General features: G+C 41.1%; 1 protein-coding gene across 5 annotated transcripts in view; it reads left to right on the top strand.

Moving 5' to 3' along the window:
* Nucleotides 1-213: 213 nt before the first annotated feature.
* Nucleotides 214-6,000, top strand: part of LOC141106386 (uncharacterized) — a 48,381-nt gene continuing 42,594 nt past the window's right edge. Inside the window, exons 1-2 of one of the 5 annotated variants that reach the window (XM_073597127.1) lie at nt 214-343; nt 2,775-2,882. The gene's annotated coding sequence lies outside the window, so the exon portion shown is untranslated. Of the gene's footprint in view, nt 344-2,715; nt 2,883-6,000 lie in introns of those variants that run through there. The other 4 variants (XM_073597126.1, XM_073597128.1, XM_073597130.1 and 1 more) reach the window with 4 other exon arrangements.

Here is a 6,000-nt window from a genome sequence, read left to right as displayed (position 1 = left end):
ATCAGTCAAGTGTATTCCACCTTTGTAAAAAATAAAAATTTTATGAGCACTTTCTATAATATACAGTATGTACACTTTTTTTATTATATATGAATGCAGCAATATTCAGACATTACATATGCAGTGCCTGTTTCTATATCACCAACACATTCACTGCAATATTGTCCACCACTATGCGGTGGCAGCCATATTTCATCATTACAGTACATAAGCGGAGTCTGCTTCCTGTTTTTTGCAGCACCCATCCTTTTAATGTTATACTGTTTACCACTTTGCTATTCATCCTAAGATCAGAAGCTGAGGAAGAGACACAACTTAGAATGGAGAAGACAAGCTGTGAAAAGTGAGTGGGGCTAAATTGTACTGGATACTGGGTGTGGTCTACAGTTTGAACCTATATGTCGGTGGCGGCTGATGGTATATTTATTTTATATTTATTGATATATATATATATGTATGTATATATATTCGCTATTGTCACTGGTCCTATTGGCTGAATGGAGAAGAGATCCGAATGGTTGCCTAGGAGGAGGAGACACATGACGCACGGAGGAGATGCACAGGGAAGCAGGGGAAGCCGCCCGGAGGACCGCTGCCTGATCTAGATGGGTAAAGTGCGGGTAACCCGCACTTACCCCATCTAGGTCGGGCAGTGGTCCTCTGTGCATCTCTTCCCTCCTCCTCCTAGGCGGCCAATCAGATCTCCTATCCATTCAGGAATCAGGAAGCTGGTCCGATTGGCGGGAAGGAGAATCAGTGTGACAATAGGGATTATTCTTTCCCTATTGCTACACAACTTGGTGGGCTCTGAGCACTGTGACTCGAGCCCATCTTTTTTTGAAGCCTATTAGAGCCTCTGGCTCTAATCATGCTGAAATCAATGCGTCTGGCGCCCCACATGTAGATTAGGGGGCCAGGTGCATGGATAGGGGAGGCTCATGCACCTCTAATGGACGGGCCGCCACTGCTATATGCAGTACACACTGCACACCGATCAGTTATCACTTTATGACCACCCACCTATTAAGTGGGTCCTCCTTTTGCCTTAAAACAGCCCCTTTTACTGCCAAAGCAGCCCTGGCAAAAAATGGATACCTCTAGACCTCTGAAGGTATGCTCTGGTATCTGGTACCAAGCCATCAGTAGCATATTTTTTATGTCCTGTAGGTTAGGAGGTGGGGTCTCCATGGATTGGACTTGTTTTTCCAGCACAAATTCTTGATTGGATTGAGATCTGGAGAATTTGGAGGCCAAGTGAAAACCTCAAACTGGTTACATACCACTGACCAATGCACTCTGAGTTATATATTGAATGCCATGTTTTTCACTGTAGCTAGAAAAGGCAAGAAAAGTTTATAATTTTAGATTAAATGCATGTGGTGGTTTGGTCGGTCAGCATCAAATTTTGGGTGCCCGAGAAGTACAGACAAAATCTATGACAGTGCAGCTATGAATGCTGGACACTTTACCAAGCAGCACTCGCATTTAGGGCTGAAGGCGTTCAAATACATATGCCCCATATGCAACATCCAGCCACCACAAATTTCAGTTTGTCATAGATTTTGATAGGTTGTTGGCAGCATGGCTAGACAGGGCACCTGTGCCTCCCTGGTGCCCAAAAATGCTGGGATTTGATGCAAACCACCCATGTGCATAAGGCTTTACACTGACATTTATATCATTTTTTTTTTTTTTAACTCCTTCAGATCCATTCGGCTATAGCACGGATCTACTTTGCCGGGAGGCCATCAATAGATGTCCTCCCCTTTGCACGCTCCCCGCGTCAGTGAGTCAGTGAGACTCGGGTGATCACAGATTGGAGTAAGGGGTCGATCCCGGCCCCTTACCACATGATCAGCTGTCAGCCAATGACAGATGATCACGTGATGTAAACAGAAGATCGGTAATCGTTTTTTTTCCTCCTCACACTAACAGAGTGAGGAGAAAAAAAAGCAGATCACCAGCCTCAGTGCAAAAGACATCGGTCCCGAATAGGAAGAGGCCGCCTCATCTGTGCCCACCAATATTGCCTACAAATGCCACCTGCCAATGTCCACATAGTGCCACGAATCAGTACATAAGTGCCAGCAATCAGTGCTGCCCATCAATGCCCACCAGTGGTGCCAATCAGTGCCTCATCAGTGCCACCCAGCAGTGCTGCCTATCAGTGTCACCTACCAGTGCCCATCACTGCCACCCATCAGTGCCCTTCAGTGCCACCTCTCAGTGCCCACCGGTGCCGCCTATTAGTGCCCATCAGTGCAACCTCATCAGCAGACATCAATGAAGGAGAAAAATTACCTGTCTGCAAAATTTATTAACAAAATAGAAAACGGTTTTGTATTTTGTTTTTTGCATTTCGGTCTTTTTAATTTTTTTTTTTAACAAAAAATAAAAAACCCAGAGGTCATCAAATACCACCAAAAGTAAGTTCTATTTGTGGGAAAAAATGATAAAAATTTAATTTGGGTACAGTATTTGGGTACAGTGTTGTATGACCACGCAATTGCTGTTCAAAGAGTGACAGCGCTAAAAGCTGAAAATTGATCTGGGCAGGAGGGGGGTTAAGGTGCCCATTAAGCAAGTGGTTAAATCTTCCTTACTCTTTCATAAAAAAACCTTAGTTTATTTCCTTTAAAAAAAAAAAAAAACAAGAAGAAGATTGCTTCACCCTGGTAATCTTTGATCTAGGTCTCCGCCTCTTCTGGCTTGCTATGCCTGACAGATAAATAAGGAATGAAATACTGCCATGTCTCTCCTTTCACTTTCAGCAGCTTCTATGACATCAAGGCTTGTAGTGTGTATATACTGTAGGCTGGGATATTAGATCTGCAAGAAAAAAAATAGAGCGCGAAAAACTGCATGCGTGAGCTAGACATCATGTAAGTGCAAATCTTTCTTGTTATCTGCTAAAAAGTTCTTTCATAAGCCACTTTCTGCAACATTGTACATGATATTATTGGAAATCAGCAACCACTCCATCAAATTTTAGGCATTAGGGACCATTTATAAAGCCTAGAACATTCTATGGTAGAGAATTATGCAGCTGCCTGTGTTTGATTATTCTCCATCAGAGACCTCCTTAGAGAGTAAGTAAACCCTCAAGAGGTTTTTATGCTTGCTACTTTTCAGAATGTTCTGCATCATGCATCACTTGTATACGGGTTTTTTCAATAAATCTTTTTTTGTGAATTTTTTACTCCAGCATTACGGATTTCCGGCTGACAGCACTCAGCAGCAGTGTTCTTTTCGACGTCAAATTTCAATTTAGTTTTAGTTGTATTTTAGTCATCTGCATTGTTTTAGTTTTAAACCTCCAGTACATTTTAGTTGACTAAAATCAAATGGGTTTAGTTAAATTGTAACGCATTATTTAAGCATTTTTCTAGAATTGCCAAACTCATTCTATACTACTTGAGTAAAAATCGAATCACGTTATTATTTATGGTAATAAGGTTTGAACATGCACCACAGACACAGATTTAGCCGTTGTGATATATAAAGTCTTTAGAAATAAAAACAAGTTTCATAAACAAAAATATACCTTTTTGAAAAACAGAAGTACAACGTTAAAATATAAAAAACCCTAAAAAACTGTAAACTCTATTGGCTGTAATGCCATTGCACATATACCGGAATAAATTACCAACATGAAAGCGGTTGTATACCCTTTTTTTGTTATTTTTACCTACAGGTAAGCCTATAATAAGGCTTACCTGTAGGTAAAATTAATATCTCCTAAAGCTACACGGTTTTGGAGATATTCGCTTTGCATACAGCCGTTGACGCCAGCAGGCCAAGCGCTGTGAAGGCCCGGCTGAAGGTCTGGAGGTCCAGCCGATGATGCCGGACCTTGCCGGGAAAAAGACTCCCGCGCTAATATTATAAGCTGGGGATGGAATTGTGTTGCCAATTTAGAAAAGGCCAGCAAAGCAATGTTAATTTTGATGTCAAATTTAAATTTAGTTTTAGTCTAATGCTAAACGATCGAGATTTTGGTCGGAAAAAGATATGATGGCTTTTCCGACGGGATTCCGCTCAAGCTTGCCTTGCATACACACGGTCACACAAAAGTTCGCTGAACTTTTGTCCGTCAAGAACGCGGTAACGTACAACACTACAACGAGCCGAGAAAATGAAGTTCAATGCTTCCGAGCATGCGTCATATTGTTTCCGAGCATGCGTAGGAATTTTGCGCGTTGGAATTGCTACAGACGATCACATTTTCGGATGGGAACTTTTTCCGACCGAAAAATTGAGAACATGCTATCAAACCTTTGTTGGCTGGAATTCGGCCAGCAAAAGTCCGATGGAGCATACACACGGTAGCATTTTCCGACCAAAAGCTTTCATCGGTCTTTTGCTGGCTAAATTTCCGATCGTGTGTACGCGGCAATAGTCTTTTGGCTATAATGCTATTTTAGTCGTATTTTAGTCACCTGAATTGTTTTAGATTTAGTCATATTTTAGTCAACTAAAATCTCCAGTACCAGTGTTAATTTTGTCGACAAAAATATTTTCGTCAACAAAATTAACACTGCTCAGCAGCTGCTTTGCAATTAGCAGCAGCATTGTCAGCAGGCAGGCTAACACGTCTGCTCCCTGTAGAAGAAGATGCTGTTGCTGGATCTCGCAATAAGAAATGTTGCAATAGATTAAAAAAAAAAAAATAATAATAATAATTTGTACACGTTAAAGCTGAAATCCAGGTAACACCTGAATAAGCTTTAAGGCTGGCCATACATTATACACTTTTCCTTTAGATTTACCAAAACCATATAATAATTCAAACAAGCAGGCCCTTGCACCACATAGTTGAAGGTAAATCGAAAGGAAATTGAATAAGAAAACTGTATGTATGGCAAGTCTAAAGGCCGATATGAAAATTGGATGGAAAATTTAGTACGACAAGCTGTCTGCTGATTTTCAGATCGTTAGTACGGTGCTTTCAACAGCCGATTTCGGTTTTTCGTCAGACAAAAGCTGGATGTGCAGACTATAAAATTTTTGTTGGATGTGAACTCAATGTCCGATTTTCTTTTCATTAGTACGGTTTTCGTACAAAAAAAATCGTAAGAGCAAGACTACGCATGCTCAGAACGGAAAGAATACATACAAAACTATTCAACACGTTACGCCACTTCTGACGTTGTATTCTGTCGTATAAAAATGTTCTTATTGTGAGTAACCTCTTCACTTTCAACATGAGACTAGCATGCCACAAAAAATGGACGTTCGGTCGCCTGAAAATCTAAACGTGTGTACGAGGTTTAAGCTTTCAATGACTTCTGGTGGCTATATAAGCTCCTTTCGACTGCACTTGATTTGTATCAAAAAATGGCCCTGGTTTTTTTTTTTTATTCACAGAAAAATGTATAGGCAAAAAAGTAAATAAATAAATAAAAATAAAAAGTCACAGTACATAAACAACAATCACATGCACATACACAACAAACCCAACAAACATAGATACAATAAACACTGAGAAAAAAATGTATACTATTGAGCTGCATCCATGTTCGCGTAGGAACATACTTTACATTCATTACTGCCTCCAGACGCCTTTCTTTTTGAATGACCCTCTAATTCACTAAGTAGTGTATTAGTTTTGCCATACATTATACAATTTTCTTTAGATTTACCAAAAACAAATAATATGAGATCAAACCAAAACACGTCCAATTTGTATGCAATCAGGCAGGCCCTATGTGAAACCTCATTTTGCCAACCCCCCTGAGCCCCACCCCTGACTCCCCCTCCTTTGCCGTGCCCATGTATACCCCACCTTTTTAATGAAGTGCCCATCAAATGCAGCCTCACCAGCACCCATCAATGCAGCCTTACCAGCGCCCATCAAATGCAGCCTCACCAGCGCCTACCAAATGCAGCTTTACTAGCACCCATCAATGCGGCCTCACAAGCACCATCAATGCAGCCTCCCCAGCGCCCATCAAATGCAGCCTCACCAGTGCCCATCAAATGCAGCCTCACCAGCGCCTA

Source organism: Aquarana catesbeiana, linkage group LG08 (assembly GCF_042186555.1).
Source record: "Aquarana catesbeiana isolate 2022-GZ linkage group LG08, ASM4218655v1, whole genome shotgun sequence".
Taxonomy (NCBI): Eukaryota; Metazoa; Chordata; class Amphibia; order Anura; family Ranidae; genus Aquarana; species Aquarana catesbeiana.
The sequence above is the reverse complement of the archived record's forward strand: the minus strand, read 5'-3'. Positions and strand labels throughout refer to the sequence as shown.